Source organism: Hemiscyllium ocellatum, chromosome 24, assembly GCF_020745735.1.
Source record: "Hemiscyllium ocellatum isolate sHemOce1 chromosome 24, sHemOce1.pat.X.cur, whole genome shotgun sequence".
In the NCBI taxonomy this organism is placed as follows: Eukaryota; Metazoa; Chordata; class Chondrichthyes; order Orectolobiformes; family Hemiscylliidae; genus Hemiscyllium; species Hemiscyllium ocellatum.
This window is the reverse complement of record NC_083424.1, coordinates 36,456,321-36,474,501: the sequence shown is the minus strand read 5'-3', so window position 1 is coordinate 36,474,501 and position 18,181 is coordinate 36,456,321. Positions and strand designations below refer to the sequence as shown.

At 39.9% G+C, this 18,181-nt stretch overlaps 1 long non-coding RNA gene across 1 annotated transcript in view; it reads right to left on the bottom strand.

Annotated features, from left to right (window-relative positions):
- Positions 1 to 3,786: 3,786 nt before the first annotated feature.
- LOC132827365 (uncharacterized) overlaps positions 3,787 to 18,181 on the bottom strand; it is a 52,252-nt gene continuing 37,857 nt past the window's right edge. Inside the window, exons 3-5 of the long non-coding RNA XR_009645989.1 lie at positions 17,860 to 18,042; positions 14,858 to 14,915; positions 3,787 to 4,168 (exon numbers count right to left, since the gene is read on the bottom strand). This is a non-coding gene — a long non-coding RNA (uncharacterized LOC132827365). The remainder of the gene's footprint in view (positions 4,169 to 14,857; positions 14,916 to 17,859; positions 18,043 to 18,181) is intronic.

Sequence of the window (18,181 nt, the reverse complement as noted above, 5' to 3'; positions counted from 1 at the left end):
GAAGGTGACTGCCAATGAAACATTCTTTCTTCCTTGTACTTTCCTGGATTTTCAGACCAGGCAATTTCTTCTTTGTGATCATGTCCTTAATCTGTGGACATTGATCTGGCTTCCAAGGAGTCACATGCAGCTCATATCCATTTTATTCAAGGAAATTGTCATTCCTAAACTGCTGTGTTGAAGTGTGTAACTTTTTACTTGAACTCTTTCATTCGCATTCTGTGGAAGCTTTCTTAGTGAATTAAACATTTTCACACCAAGGTCATGGTGCCTGAGGATTGCCATTTATTTAGTAATATTTCTATCATTGGTAGTTCTTCATTGAAAAATGAAGGATTGAAATGTCGCTTAAGAACTTATGTCAATTTCATCATGTGTCATCAAATGTCCAATTTGTTGTATCAGTTTGTTCACTCGAGTACTTCACTTTAACATTCCTCAAAGACATCAAGTGGGTTGTACTCCTTGCTCTTGCAATTCACAAATGCTTCTGGTACAACAACACCCATTATGCCACCTGTGAAATGTCACGCATGTCAACCCGGGGTGTCTTGAAATAATCAATGGTGGAAGATTGACTGCCAGGGTCACTTTGAGACTTCCTGGAATGCAGTTCCTACAAAATATCTGTGGGACTTGAGTCTGGATCCCGTACAGCTTAATGACTGTCTCCTGCAACAATATTACCAAAATTTAAGGCAATGGACCAACCATCAGGATTAGCAGGAACAATAGCTTCTCTGACATTTACAAGCAGTTGGTTCTCAACCTAAAGACAGGGTAACATGCCAGTGCACATGACATCTTCCAAGATGTCTGCCTCCTGTCAGCCTCACCCTCTGGTGTTGTGTGCTTTTGGCCTTGTGGCCTTTGTTGTTAACCAATGACAAACCTCTTTTGCTATATCTTCCCCTCCTGTTCCTGAGATTGCAAGAATATTGGATGTATCATACCCTAAGTGAATCTAGCAAATGAAACGTGTTAAGAAGGCAGACAATAATATCTGTGCTCATGGATTTCACTCATACTGTTGAGCAATGAGATTTTCAAATCCTTCCATGGGCCAGATCTAAAATTGCTCCCACTTCCCATTTCCCACACAGTGGTGGTTTCCCACTTGGACTTGAACTGCTTTGCACATAATTGAGAGTTTGGAGCAATGGTCAGCACAGAAACTGAATCACCTTTAATCTGGGATCCATGATTATCATTCTCCCTCCATAATCAAGACCATTATTCTTGACTCTCCAAGCACTAATTCTTCCTTTCAGCCACAAAACTTCAACTACCATCAATGGTCCAGTGAGAATGGCATTGAACATGCCAGTTCTCTACTTTAACCTTACCTCTTCATTGTAGATAATCCTCCTTTGATTCTACACGCCTGCCCCCCCCCCCCCCCCCCCCGCCACCTTACAGTTGATGCATCTTTGCCCTTGACTCACTCTCTGAGAAATTCTATTAACCCCATTTCCAACTGGACCACCCTGATTTAATAAGATTGTGGTTTATCTGATTATTACCTCAAATCCACATTCCCATCTATCCCTCATAAAATTTCACCCCATACTTACAATATTCTATCCTCTGTCTTAAATATACACCAGGACATTGCTAGTGACACTTCTCCAGGAAGAGCATTCTAAAGACTCTGTGAGAAAAAAAATTCACCTCATCTTTGTTTTAAATTAGCAACCTGTTGTTTGAAACAGTGACCCTTAGTTCTAGATTCTCTCATGAGAGGAAATATCATCTCCAGATCCACAGTTGGAAAAGCCTATACTCTCTGGAATTTAGAAGAATGTGGGGAGATCAAATTGAGGTATTCAAGATGGTACAAGCTGTAGATAAAATGGATATAGAGTGGATATGTCTTCTTGTGGGGCATTCTAGGACAAGAGGTCATAGTGTTTGGATAAAGGGTAGCTAATTTAAACCAGAGTTAAGAAGAAACTATTTCTCCCAAAGGGTTGTGAATCTGTACAATTGGCTACCACAAAGTGTAGTGGATGTTGGGATAGTGGGTAAATTTAAGGAGGGGTAAGGCAGATTTTTAATTGGTAATTGATTGAAGAGATATGGAGAGAAGGCAGGAAAATGAGGGCAAGGAGCATATCAGCCATGATCAAATGGTGGAGCAAACTCAATGGGCCAAATAGCCTATTACTGTCCTTATATCTTATGAACTTAGGAACTGGTAAGACGCCTTAAGAAATTGCATATTTCAATCAGGTCATCTCTTAATCTTCTAAATTTTAGTGCATTCAAGCTTAATCTATCCAACCTTTTCTCATCAGACCATTAGCCCATTCCAAATATCAGACTGGTAAATCTCCACACTGCTGTCTCCAATCCATTTACATCCTTCCTAAAATTAGAAGCCACATGCTGTATGTAGTACACCAGATGTAGACTCACTAATGCTTGTATAACTGACGTATAACATCCCTACTTTTGTATGCAGTTTCCCTTACAAGAAATTATAACGTTCTATTAGCTTTCCTAATTACTTGCTATGCCTGTATAGTAGCCTTTTGTGATTCAAACACTGAGCCATCCAAATCCCTCTGTATCTGAGATGTCTCTCATCATTTAGATAACATATTTTAGTTTTCATTCTTCCTGCCAACATTATAAAATATAACAAATTTTTGCTCAGCATTATGAAGTTATTTTGGCTGAAGCTGGTTACAAATGGTACAGCCTTTCTATTGCACTCACTGCCAAGCTCTTGCATCACTGAAGATCAGAATAGTCAAGCAGCCTCGTCCTTCTCCCTTTAGTTGTCCAAATGCCCTTCCAAAACTGGTGCCAGCTGGCATACATATGAGAGTTAGCTGACATACCTTTCACCACCATTATAGAGTTGTTCAATAAAGTGCCACATCAAAGCTTATTGTGGAAAATAAACACATATAGTACAAGTGGTAGTATATTTACGTGGATAGAAGATTATCTGGCTAATAGGAAGCAGAGAGTAGAGTAAATGTTTTTTGCCAGTTTGGCAAGATGTAACAAGTATTGTGCCACAGGTATGAGGTGTTGGGAACTCAACCATTTGAAATGTTTATAAATAACTTGGATGAGTAACTGAACAGAATAATTGCCAAAGAGAGATGGGGAAATAATTTATGAAGAATATATAAGTGAGTCAAAAAATGATATACCTACATTCAGTGAGTGGACAAAGGTCTGACAACTGCAGTATAATGTGGGAAAATGTAAAATTCCCAATTTTGAATCCTAACAACTTCCCAACTTACTCCTCTAGATTTTTCATCATCCAGAGGGGGCAAGTCAAGAATGTTTGCCAGTTTGTCATCATTTGCTCAGATGAGTCTGGCATCAGCAACACTCAAGAAGCTTGACACCATCCGAGTCAAAGCAACTGCTGAATCAGCCTCCTTTTCACCACCTCAAACATTCACCACTATGTAATAATGACAGTGGGGATTACATAAAGACACAATGCAATAACACATCAAGGTTGCTTCAAAAATATTTCCCAAGCCCGTTACCTCCATTACCTGGAAGAATGAATATGGCATATAGGATCGCCATCACCTGCAAGCTGCCCTTGTTTGAAACCATCCCGCTTTAGAAATTTATTGCCATCCCTTTGCTGTTGCTGGGTCAAATTCCTGGAAATGCTTGTCTAACAGTAATGTGTACATTTACACCACATGGACTGTGACAGTTCAATTATGCAGCCCGTGACTACCTATTCAAGAGCAATTAAAAGCCAGCAATAAATATTGCTCTTGTCAATGATCCCATATCCCATAAGTCAATAAATACATATTATCCACATAGAATGTTTTGAGTTAAGAGTGTTCAGACTTTTGTTTCTCAACAGGTGGATTTAACTTGTTTTTAACCATTCAGGATTTCTAAACAAAAAATATGAATGCAGGCATTCACATCATCCTTTTTCCCGTGAAATTATTTTGAATTTTCCATTTTTCTTGTTCTCTCACTTTCTTTTTTGGTTTTATATTTGATACTTAAATGTTGTGGTTCTGTTCGCCGAGCTGGGAGTTTTTGTTGCAAACGTTTCGTCCCCTTTCTAGGTGACATCTTCAGTGCTTGGGAGCCTCCTGTGAAGCGCTTCTGTGCTGATTCCTCCGGCATTTATACTGGTTTGAATCTGTCACTTCCGGTTGATACACTATAAATAAAGAACAAAATAGATGAGTCTAATATTTGAAATTGTAGTGTGCTATATCTTTTAGCTTCTGTTTACTTTGAGACATATTAAACAAAAGTACAACTTATCACAATCTCTGTAGTGTTGCTCAAGAGCAAAGTGTACTAGTGGGAAAATTTGAGGTGGAAATAATCTAAAGAAATATCAAATTAAGGTTTTCTAAACAAGAAATTAGGTCAACAAATAAATGGACTCAGCGTCACTTGTGATATTTGAGTCAATAATATATCTGAACATACTTTTTCAAGCATTATTAGTTCCTGAGACACTTTCCTTTTGACTGGTCAAATCTGTATACTGTGCCAATAATTTAGGAGCCATCGAATGCCATATATATCTGCCAATTCAGCAACTCTTTCAATACAATAGCATCAGTTTTGTATTATTACCCAATGAAAGGAAGTTGGAAAGCCAACTTCAAAACTCCACATTGAAACTGAAAGTTCCACAATAAACAAGATTATCTTTGGAATAAATCTGCTCTGTTTTAAAATCTGCTCTTACTTTGTGAATCATCTGAACATGCAGGCCTGGGGGCTGGATTGGCACAATTTCATTCAATTTTGATACAAGCACTTGAAAAGACCCTGAACCATTGTGCAATTCAAATGAAATTGATGTACTTTTGCATTCTGTGTTCTGTGCTCCATTGTATAACGAATGCAACATTTTGGATTTTTTCAATTCAAACTTCTAAAATTGAAATGTTGTACTTAGAAATAATTTCAGGATAACTTTATGTAGTCAGGTAGATTAGAAACTAACAATGTATTAATGTTTGAACGTTTCAATTGATGCACTATTTTACAAATGTTGTATTCTTTCCCTCCCCCGACTGACATTTGAACTTTAATAAATACTTCAGCTGAAACTCCAACACAGAAACATAGCTTTGTGGCTATATTACCCTTTTGTTACATGAAATGCATAAAAAATAGTAGCAAGCATTAACTTGCAAATATATGTAAATTGAATTACTCCACTTAATTTTTAAAAACTTTATTTTAACATGGAGGCATGTTGATAGTTATCACAATTACATTATTTATGTTACACAGTAGGTTAGAGCTCTGAATTAGACTGGCTAGTGAAACTTAAATGTTTGTTGAGGAATATGTTATAAATTAGCTTTTTGTATTGGCCAATTGGCAGTACTGTACACATGCCAAACGGACAAAGCATTGTCTTGTAGACTTATTTACAAATTTCATATATTTTGATGAGTGCATTTTGAGGCACCCTTTTACTTTACTTTTATTTCTTATTTTCTAACTTATATTGCAGGAATGTAACATTTTTGTTTCTTTATTTTATATCTAAGATTTGTACCTAGCTACTTGGTACCTAAGATAGTGCTGTGAGAGGCGACATAGTAAACTTTTCATTGTACTCCTCCACTTCTGTGTTTGAGCACGTGTGACAATAAACCGAATTCAAATTCTAATGATTCTTTAAGTTTCACGCAGATTTCCCCTCTAAAGAAAATAATAGTTCATGCTGAGACATGATTTTTCAGACGTCAGCAAATCTTGAGAGCTTTACTCAAATGACTTCACATTCACAGACAAGTGACGGTTAGCAAGTTCATTGACCTTTGGGGCATTAGAACGGAACCTGATCCTGTCCCTGCCTGAAATCCACACATACATGATATTGCAGTTGGCAGGGATTTGTGGCTGTTGGGGAATCTCTCAGCTGGCTATTCTCTCTCCTGTTCCGAAAACAAGAGTGAACAGAATATTTGAGGAAATCAGTAAGTGAAGGAATAAAAAGATGCTGACAGTCATCAAATATTTAACTCCAATGGAATCCTGAAACAGGAATCCACCAGGATCAGGTGGAACATCACTTTGCACCTGTCCAGCAATGCTCCCTGTTCACATCAGTGGGACTAAATTCAGGCTAGATATAAAATTAATGTTGCACATGATCTTTATTAGTTTCCTGACAGATAAGGTCATTAACATTGTTCCTAAAGAGGCCCATATTAAAGTTTACAGCACCATCGAGATTGGGATTAGCCAATTTGCAGTAGAACAAAAATGAACGTGTTGTAATTTCTGAGGCTCAGTATTCTATAGTATGTCAATGAGGCATCCTTAAAGGAGGAGGGGAGTATACCTGTAATACAAAAAATTTAATGTCCTCAGGATGGTTTGTAATTGCTAATTCTATGCAAGTAGAACTCAGAAGCTCTTCAGTTCCAGGCAAATTTGCTAGATTGCAGGTAAAATCTCATGGAGGGCTAACGCTCTCGAGGGGAAAGACCAAAGGATAATGCTCAAGGCAGCAGACATCTACTTCCAGGCAGTGGAAATGGAGCAATGTGTAGTAACCATTGCTTTCCAAATAACTTATATAAATAGCAATCATTTTGTTTTTCAAGGCACAATAATAGACCTCAGATTTTTTAACATTTGAGCTGATAATTCTCAGCAATGCAAATCAAGCTGTGCCAAATTATCTACCTCGAGAAATATCCTTATTACAAATTTGTTTGCATGCACAAAATGAAAGAAACAGAGAAGGCTAAGTTCAATAGTGTCTAAAAATGGATGCAGGGATCATGTTGGGTGAATAGCCTGCTCCCATGAACTGTAAAAGAGGCAAAATGCCAACTCCATGGTGACTGCAGTTCTAAATGGTTTCAGCATCCAGCAAGAGTGAACAGTACAATGGATGCCTGAGTAGGGGCAAAATTATAAGCAGTTAGGTCCACTTTTCACTCACCTGCACCTCTTAAAGGGACAGTGAATTGTTACTGAAGCAGATCCAAGCAGTCTTGCAGGAAGTGGAATCTGGAACTTTGTAACATTCGATATCGACATGAGCTTGGGGTATGGGGGTGCAAGTTCTGGGTGCAAAGGGAGCACAGGTTCCCAGGTTAACATTTGTTACTGGATGCTGACTGGAGGCTTTGAATGAGGTGGTGCAAGGTAAGACGGATGTCCTGAATGGACTGACATGGGAATCAATGCCATGGATCAAATCCAGAGAACTTTGACATCATGCAGAAAGAGGTCAAATGATCTCATGTGAGTAGTCAACTTCAGTGAATGCATCTTCAAAAGCAAAATTCCATTGCATCATTAGTTTCATTGACACCTCAGTTTAGCACATTCCTATCATTCATCTACCAGCAACCTATATCAATCAAGGCTCATATCTGATGTTTATATGCTCCAACGCAGCCACAAACACTTGGAATTGCTGCAAACCTCATACCCACAACTCACAACTTGCGAACACTATTAACCATTGAACTACAACAGCCAAATCATGCTCACATGCAGACATCACACTCTCTTGTAGAACAAGGTGCTGCACAACCTTAAGCAGCAGAAGCTATCCGACAGAGGATCAATATATCTCATGCTTTGATACCCATGATGAAGGCCATGCTGACCATGACTGGGATGTCCATTTCTGAGGCCATGGCGAGCAGAACAGCTAAAGCCATTGAAGCTGGTGATATTCTCAAATCTAATTCTTCTTTCACATCACTATTTCACATTCTCTCAGATTCGCACTAACTTCTCTCAAATGGTCATGGATCGATAGAATTCACTGTCACAGAGTGCAGTGGCTGTCAGGACATTGAATATATTTTAGGAGGACACAGAGTTTTAATTTGTATGGCTTCAAAGGGTTATGGAGAGGTGGTAGGAAAGTGGAGTCAAGGCCAAGCTGAGATCAGCCGTGATCATATTAAACAGTGGAGCAGGCGTGAGGGGCTAAATTGTCTACTCCAGCTCCTAATTCTTATGTTTTTGTCATAACCAAGTGCCATTTTTATTTTGTGGGACTAACCATGCACACCTCTTTATATGACAATAGACAGTGGTCTGCCAGAGATGGCAAATATCTCCTGTTCCAGCTGAAACAAGGAAGACATAGAAAGCTCTATCACCTGCATAGCCATTGGCAATTTGTTCTTCACTTTTTTTTCTGAAGTAGCATTTGTGGTAGCAGCAGGTGTCAGATTCTAGAGAGAATGCCTTACTGAAGTATAGGCACCAGATGTATTATTCTTCACCGCTGCTCAGTTAAGATCATTGTTTGCTCTTTGAATATCTTGGGAGAATATGACTTGGCTGACAATCTTTCTCATTCTCTTCATACTTCATCTTTAAGTACCTTATTATGCTCTGTGCAACCTCTTCTTATTTCCAAACTATGCTGCATTCCGAAGGAAGTAGCCAGTATTGCATCCATGTTAGGAGCAAGTGATCTGGGCAAAAGGTTTAAAGTCAGCAAAATGTTCCTCAGCATCAGCTGCCCCATTCTATGTGGATTGTTATCACTTCAACAATTGCAGAAAATATCACTCATAGAATCAGTCAAAGCTTTAAAAATACCAAACAGCATCTAAATTGTGATCAGATAATGGTCTTTGTGCTGGTTCAAAGGGTGCTTCTTGCTACAGGACATGTAGCAAGAGATGACATTAGCTTGAAAATTCAGTCCTGAAGTGGAGTACAGTTGGCTTTCCTGCAGATTTGATCTGCTTGCTTTGCATATTTTTGTTTATGGGTTAATGCTCTCACTGATAAGTTACCCAGGACAACTCATCCGAAAAGTGGTTGCACATAGTGAAAACACTGGTTGGGTCTCCACAGGTCATCATTTCAAAAGAATTGACACAATTGATCCTAATTTTTAAAACTTAACTTTCACATTTCAAGTAGAGCATGGACTTACTTTTAAATGCCTCATTTATATTTCATAGGATGGTCAAAAGACAGTATTCCCAGAAGAAAGACTCCATGGAAAACATCTTCAGTGATTTGCATTTGGCTAGAAGCTATTTTGCCGTATTCTTCATTGCTTCATTCTTTGCATTCTGTGTTCCTTTCTCTACAAAACACCCACTCGCTCTTAGTTTAAATGTAATCAAGCACTCAGGCTTAACTCTTTATTGTACTATGCAAGTCACAATGCACCAGCTATATATCCCTGTACTAAATTAGTTGCTAACAGAGTTAGTATGTTTGGGTTGATTTTTACAACTGGATTAAGCAAATTAGCTCTCCTTTACAGGTAAATGTTCAAACCAGTACATAAATTTAAATAATCCAAAGCACATTGTCTGATCACTTAATCAGTGAAATCAAGTAGAACAAAATACAAACTTTAATGCATGCCACTGCACTATTCCAAATTAGAAAATTGTGAAAACAACTTTAAAAGATTGATAAAAACTAAAAGAATTGTGGATGCTGTAAATCAGAAACAAAAACAGAGATTGCTGGAAAAGTTTAGCAGGTCTGGCAGCATCTGTGAAGAGAAATCAAAGTTAACATTCCAAGTCTGGTGACCGTTCCTCAGAGGAAAGGTCATCGGACCCAGAATGTTAACTTTAATTTCTCTGCACAGATGCTGGCAGACCTGCTGAGCTTTTACAGCACATTTGTTTTTGTTAGAAGACTGTTACTCAATTAAAAAATCTCAACTATCCAACATGTAGATCTTTGATTGTTCTTGCCTCTTTTAAGTTTGAGAAGCAATTTTCTAATTAAAGCTTGTGTTATGTACAAGTATTAGCAGCTGCCTATAATTTTTGCTAGTTTCCTCCACATTGTGATAATTACTTAATGTTGGAATATTTTGACACAGTTATTGAACAATATACAGGAAATACCTTACTTTCAATCCTGTTGATAAATTTTCCCTCTCTAATGGTGACTGTATGCCTTGACAGTGGCTTGAGGGCCTGAATATGCTACTCCTGCTCTATTCCTTAGTTACATTCTTACCTCTGTGCAAAATAAGAATTCTCTTTTCTTTGTCTCCCTTTCTTCACAGACTCCCCGTCTTTGTGGTTCTTGTAAAATAATTTATTATTCATATGGAATTATTTATTGGCTATATCAAAGATTATTAACAGAAAGATAATTATAAAACGCAGTTCTAGAATTTTCTATAGATTTTGCACTCTCCCTGGAACATTTTGATAGCTCTTTCCAAGCTCCCTACTAAGCAGTTGCCCAAGTAGGATCAATACTTTCTTTCTTTTACCTTCTAATGATACCTCTGGATTACACCTAGAGAAAGGAAACATTAGTCACATTGGGAAAGATTGATTGCAAAGAGAGTAAGTATTGGAATTACCCATCAATCCACGGCATGTGGATGATGGTAAAAAAAATTGGGAATGAAGAGCAACCAAAAACTTTGAAATTATGAACTTTCAAGACATGGTGTTAATGTTAGTAGATGAAATGTGTCAATAATCTACAACTAATTGAAGGAAGAAAAGACAGAGCACGGTAAGTTCTGAGTCAGATGTTAGAGGATACATCCAATAATCATTTTTTTGCAGAACATCAAAAAACAATGTAAAAATAAAAACTTCAAGGAGGATTTAGGAGCATAACTGTCCTCCTTCAGGTACATTGTGTTTACTTGTTTTTTTCAAAGGTCCAGCTTTAGGGAACATCTCTGGGACACCCGCACCAATCAACCACACCGCCCTGTGGCCCAACATTTCAACTCCCCTTCCACCTCTGCTGAGGACATGGAGGTCCTGGGCCTCCTTCACCGCCGCTCCCTCATCACCAGACGCCTGGAGGAAGAATGTCTAATTTTCCGCTTTGGAATACTTCAACCTCAGGGCTTCAACAGTTTCCTCATTTCCCCTTCCCCCACCTCATCCCAGTTCCAAACTTCCAGCCCAGCACTGTCCCCATGACTTGTCCTACCTGCCTATCTTCTTTTCCACCTATCCACTCCACCCTCCCCCCGCCCCCGACCTATCATCTTCATCCCCTCCCCCACTCACCTATTGTACTCTATGCTAGTTTCTCCCCACCCCCACCCTCCTCTTACTTATCTCTCCACCTTTCAGGATCTCTGCCTGTATTCCTGATGAAAAGCTTTTGCCCGAAACGTCGATTTTACTGCTCCTCGGATGCTGCCTGAACTGCCGTGCTCTTCCAGCACCACTAATCCAGAACTTTACAAGACTGCCTACTGGGCAACAAGGGCTTTGAGCATTGCTCATGACATCATTGTGCCACCCCACCCCCACCACAACTGATGCAGAGTACAGATCTAATGGCTTGAGCAGAGCCATGGTGGAGCAGAACATAGAGCTGCTGAAGGTGTGGTTCCGATCATTACAGTGGACACCCAAAGTATTGTCTGTATAGGTTGGGCTACAGCATCCTGGCTTCTGTGCTTTATACAAGTGGAACAAGCAATTAGGCAATGAACTTGATACTGAGGATCTGGAGCAATGGGTATAATCTGCCAAGGAGGAAAGTGAGGATGATTGAGGAGCAAAAAGCAGTCCTTATGCCTCACAAGTCTCAGCTGTAGTGGGCGCTACAAACTACACAAAACCCTGATACCTGCATTCAATAGCTGAGAGCTGGATGCAGCAGACAATTGTGGACTCTAAAATATGTTTTTGATATTGATGCCAAAATCTATTTTGTATTGCTGCACTGAACATGTGCCTGTATTGCTTTTTTTCCATGTTCCTTTTTGTTTCCTGTACACAAAAAGCTCATATTTGTGCAGGCACAATTGCTTACTTACATGTGATATTCCCCTACTGGACAATTACAAGTTGCAGATTTACAGTGGGCAATGGGAATAGGGTAGTGTTGACTAAGAGGGTGTTCAGACAAATGTAGCTGTACACAGATAAAGTATTTGGCATGGTGTTTACACAGGTTGAGAGTAGATTTAGAGAATTGGCTTGTACATCTGCAGGAGGGCACCATGTATAACGTTTTGGCTGCTATGTCATTACATTTTCAATGAGGAGCAATGCCAGATTGCTGATGTTTGTCCACTTGCAAAGTGACCTTTCAAAGGTGGCAAGATGTGAGGTATTTCTTACTCTCAGCAAGTATCCACTAAGTGGCAATTTGTTTCGGTATTGGTGCATGGTGATGAGTTGAAAGTGAACATTAGAGATGTTATAGGAGCATGGTGAATAATTCATGCAATGCATTTGGGTACAATATGGGGAAAGAAATTACATGACTTTGTGTCAAAACACCCTCCAAACATCTCTTTACAAGTGAAGTTATCCAAAAATCATAACATTCAACCCAAAGTGTTGGAATGCCAGTGCAGCAAGTAATTAAGGAGGCAAATAACATTCTGACTCCAGTCCCTATGGGGTTAGAATTTTAAAATGTTTGCTACAGCTGTATAGGTAAGCAACACTAGGAGTACTATGTGCAGTTCTGATCCCTATATTTAATAAATTTTTATACTGGCATTGGAGGCAGTTCAGAAGAGATTCACTTGACTGATTCTTATGATAAAGAACTGACTTATCAAGAACAGCTGAACAGGTTGTCCATTATTCGTTAACTTTTAGAAGAATGGCAGTGATCTTATTGAAATGTGCAAAATTTGGAAGTGGCTTTATCTTTTTTTATTATTCATAGATGTGACCATCATTGGCTGGGCCAGCATTATTTTGTGCCTGTAACTAGTGGTCTTTGAGAAGGTACTGTGAGCTGCTTTCTTGAAATGCTGCAGTTCCATTTGTTGCAGGGAGACCAGTGTCATTAGGGAGTGTGTTCCAGGGTTTTGACCCAGCGACACTTATGGCTGCAATATATTTTCAGTCTGGGTAGTTAGTAACTTGGAAGGGAACTACAAATGGTGATATTCCAATAGATCTATCACCCTTGTCCTTTAAGACAGTGGCAGTCATGGGTTAGGAAGCTGCTGTGTATGTTGTCTTGGTGAACACATGAAGTACATGTTGTAGATAGTACACACTGCTGATGCTGAGCATTAGCTGTGAAGCAAGTGAATGCTTGTCGATGTGGTGGCAATCAAGCGGGCTGCTTTGCATGGATGGTGTCAAGCTTCTTGATTGAGAAGATGCTTCCACAAGTGGGGAAACCTTGAACTACATGACATAGTTGCAGAATAAGATGGCCATCATTTAAAACTGAGATGCGAAGTAATTGCTTCTCCCAGAGAGTACTAAATGTCTGGAACTGTCAAACCAAGAGTGTTGTGAAGGCTCAGTCACTGAAAGATTTTAAAAAGGAAGTAGATGGAATTTTGGAATATCATGGAGGTGAAGACTATGAGAAGGTGGCACAAAAAAGTGAGTGGAAGCCTGAGGCAAGTTGAGCACTATCTTATTGAATGGCTTGAGGGTACAAATGGCCTACTCTTGTTCCAATTCCTTATGTTATGTTGCTACATTCTGAGGAACGTATTTTTATTTCAAGTTCTTTAAATGGAAACATTAATCTCTCCACTATTTCTGCTATTTCTTACCTCTATTGTCAAAAATCTTCCACGAGAAGCATGGACAGTAAAAATAAACAATTATTTTCCACCTCAAATAAAGCTGTGTGTATAACCATGGCATGTGATGCAAAACAAATTTTACTCTTCAGCAATGTGATTCACTTTTGATTCTTGAAAAACCAAACAGGAAGAATACACCTCTGGGAAATGTATTTAAAACTTCACTTTCTAATTTCTTTCAGTAGAGATGCAAACCCTCCCGCCAGTTGGAAGGAGTAATCAGGAACACTGAACGAAGGATGCAGTCATTATCAGAAGCAAGACACAAACTGATTTATTGTTGAGACTTTCGTGAAGCCACTGAAGGTGATGAAACAGAGGTAGGCCGGTGTGGGGCATGAAGGTGACAGAATTAACTTGAAATCATAAATTTTAGTGGAAATTGGCCAATTATTATCTGTGTCTTTATAGATAACATCGATGCAATTCATTGAGTGGGAAAAATGGCAGAATAAATGCTGAATATCAAAACATGTGGGCAGATGCAGTTAATATAGGCTAACAGAAGAAGTGCATTAGGTCCTATTCTCTTCCAACTCTAAACTTTTTCATTTCATCATATGATCTTCCCTGAATGATTAGAACAGAGGTGAACATGAGGCACTAGGGAGCAAGGAAAACAAACAGTTGTCTTCTTGAGTCAAATTTTATTATTCAGGGTCCCACACAGTAGTTTTGGTCATCATTTAAAAGAGATAAATGCACGTTTTAAACTAACGTTTGGAGGCAAATGGAAGTATATGTAGTGAAATGATTCCTTGAAAAAAATACAGAGCAAGTCCCTTGGCATGAGTTCATTTCTTCGTAAATGAATATCTAACATTTGTTCAGGGTATAATCTTTCAATGGTTTGATTGTCTACAAACCTCTTTGATTGATATCTGAAATGTTGTTCTCATAGAGAGTCTTGAATGTGTACTGTCAAAGCCAAGGAAAAAGGCAACAAACATGATCAAATTATACAAGTCAGACTACAACAGATTGATCTGCTCCCAACAACTTCTGACTGGATGGGTTAGGTTCAAATTACCCTATGCAGTAGTGAGATGATTATATGTGGCATCAAATAACTGTCAATAGATCTGTTCAACTATTCATAACCATTCCAAGGATTGAGATATCTATCCATATATTTATCAGCTGGTACAAAAACAAGGGGCTCTATAAAAAGTAACAAATAGGTATCATTTTGAGATCAGACACTGTATTATAGGCTTTTGGTAAAGTTGCATTCAGTTTTAACTTCCCTTTGATTTTAAATTTAAAATAGACAAATGAATTATGAGGCACAATTTTTTGTGGAATTTACATTTCAATTAAAACTTATTTGCATATTCGAGTGAAATGTGCACTTACATTATCGACCTAAAATTATTCAGCAGTTTGATTCAAATCAATTCCTTCACCAAATGTACTGCAAAAAAAAATGCACAAATACATTCATTCAGATATCTAAAGTTAATATTGAAATCCATTTGAAGGATAATTCAAGTTATTCACTTTTTCAGGAATAATAAGGCAATGCAAACAAACTGGGATGATTTTAAAGGCAGCCCTGGAACAGGAAAAACCTGAAGGGTTACCTTCAAATTTGGCAGAACAAATGTTAAAAGTCTTTTTAAATGATATGTGGGATGCTTGGCTTTGTAAGTAAAACACAGGGCACAAAAACAAGGAAGTTAAATGTTTGTGAAATTTTTGCAAAATCCTGATTATTGCCCAGATATGGTACGACAGATGGTTGGTCAAGCTTGCCAAGCCCTCAAAGAGTTTGCAGGGGAGATTTACTGGAATGGGATTTAGATGTAGCTCCTCAGTTATGTGGAGAAACAAGAGAAACTGGAGTAGGAAAGGGGATTTGGTAGAGACAGTCAACATCATGAAGGGTTCCAATAAAGTAAATTGAAAAGTAGGAGAAATTCCTTCCTAGAAAGAGGTCAGAGAATGCAGTTTTAAGGTGATTGGCTAAAATAACCAAGTGCAAAAATATTTTATTTGTAGCAGGTTATAAAAGAAAATTTAAACGCACTGTCAGAAAGGGTGATGAAAGCAGATCCAATTATCTCTTTCAAACATAAAATGAAGACGTGAAAAGCTTTGGGCTTTGTGGAGTCAGAAAAATTCAATAACTCTTTCAAAGAGCCAATACAAGCATTGTTCAATGCTGCATCACTCCATGATTCTGTGAACTCATTTGGAACAACTTCTAGGGGTCTGAGCATATGGGCTATGGTGAGAGCAATGGCAGAAGTGAGGGGCTTATGCTCGAAACGTCGAATTCTCTATTCCTGAGATGCTGCCTGGCCTGCTGTGCTTTGACCAGCAACACATTTACAGCTGTGATCTCCAGCATCTGCAGACCTCATTTTTTACTCGAAGTGGAGAAGAAGGCTGGTGAGCCCTATCTTGAAATTCAGAGCTTCTCATGCCACCTTTCAGCTTTCAGACATGGCATGGTGAGATTCTCATGAGGAGGGGTGAATTACCAGTTATGGAGATTATTGCTTGTTAAACACCTTGTTGCTGTATCAATCTGCCTTGTTAATGAGCTTTCTCATTAACTTGTCAAAACAAGCTAGAAATTGGGGGAGAAAACCTCAACATCAAAAACAGAACAGAAACCTGGTGGATTCAACTCACTGCTTGCCCCAAACAACCTCCAGGTTGTATTTAATCAAACAGCAACCCAGGGCATAGTCCATGGGCAATGCCCGTGTGCATCCTTCATCCACAGACAATGGCATCTGGCATCTGCTAGCCTCTGACAACCGTCATGAAACCTCTTTGATAGTCTGTTCTGGAAGCACAGACTTACATTGTAGGGTGCACTAACAACTAACATTGGAAGGCTGTAGAAGGGATTCTTCATGTGTATAGATGGGGGCCCTACTCATAGACTGGACAATGCTGCATCTCAGAGCTGCTGGCTTGCACTCTTGGTGATTGCTCACATAGCACCGACCTGCATTCCCATACCATCCATGCTTGCCTTGCAGTGCCAACTGCTGAGTAGGCCTCAGTTAAGGCAGTGTATATTTTGCTGTTTGGCAGTGTCTACATCAATCTTACACCTGCTCCATCTGCCAGCAGCTTAATGGTGAACACACTTTGCCTCAAAGGGAGTAATCCTTCTCTAAAATCCATGGAAGAATTCATCAACTCGGGGACCTGGCTCAGCAAGTCAATGGTAGCCCCTGAAGTCTATCCAGGGGATTGGCCCCAGTCATGTGATCTGAGTCAGGAGGTCCATGCCTCTGCAGTCAGGGCACTACTCATGGTCAGTGCTGTAGTTCAGATAGTAACCAGTCTAAAGGAAGGAACTAACACAGTTGGGCAGATGTACCGCCAGCAGCCAAGAGTCTGGGCACAGCTTATCCAAGGCTGTCCACTTCCCTCACTTAAAGGGGTGGGTCATAGTCAGTCCATCAGCTCCACTCACTGACAGGAGGGAAAAGGGGGTTGGGATGGGTCACATGGATGAGATTCAGCAGGAAACAATTCAGCAAGTTTAACAGGAAAAGACAGGGGAGATATAGATAAACTATTTCCACTGGATGGGATCTAACGTTTAAAGCAATGGCATTTATATAACAGTGAAAATTAATTACAATCCATGGTCACCCATATCAACAAAGTGCCCTCAGTATATCTTCCATCTCCTCTACCTCCCTCGGTGAACTCTATGGTTCTACAGCTGCTATGGAGGGTGCCGATTCAGCAGTGGAGCCTGTGATCCTGGAGGTTTGGCCATCCAACCCAGGGGCACTTGGGTCTTGATGAGTCAGACTTTCTGAATGTCTAAATTGACCCTGTTTGGTGTGAACACTCAAAGGTCAGAGGGCAGCAGGCAGAGTAGAAGTGGAGGGTCTGGCCACCTTTGGAGTGTCCTGACAGGGGTTTTCTGAAGGGCCAGCATGTGATTGCTACTCCAGCTGCCTGCCTCCAGGAATGAGTACATATTAGGTTCTCCACCCCTCTGTCGTCATTTGTTTAGTTCCAAGGACCAATGGTCAGTGCAACAGAGTGCCAATGTGTATCTTTCTCTCCAGCAAATCCTGAGGGCGCTGGGCATGGCTCTCCATGGCAGTTGCCAACCTATCACAGACCCAGACAGACAGTCACATGACTCACTAGGCTGCTACAACTTCTGGACAATGAGGGCCACTATCTTGCATATCCCTGTCCATTGCTCCTGGTCCCCCCTGTTTACATGGATGAAGTCTGAGGTTGTTGATACCACAGGATCAGTCCCTGCTGGTGCAGAGCAGGTACCTGGTCTCTGGCAGTCCTCCAAGTGCCAGTGGCCTAGAGTGCTTCTTCTTCAGCCAGTTGCAAAGCTGTCACAGCGAAGTGCTCACCAGACTGCGGTCCCATACTCTCGAAGCCTAATATTCCCATCAAGGTGTCCGCATTTGGTCAGATGGCTGCCTTGTCGATGCATCCCCTAAGGCATCTGTACTCTTGTCCTCAGAGATCCCCAGAGGTGGCTTTTAGGGGAGCTGGGTATTACTCTGGAGAAGTAGTGGAAAGACTGGCTGTATCTGCAAGACAAAAGGGGTCACCAGAGCTTACAGGTGATATGCAATGAATGGGACTGACAGCAGAACTTAAGTGAGAGCAGCAGTGGAGCGAAGAGTGGTAATTACTCCAATGGCAGGACATGGGTGACTCAACATCCCC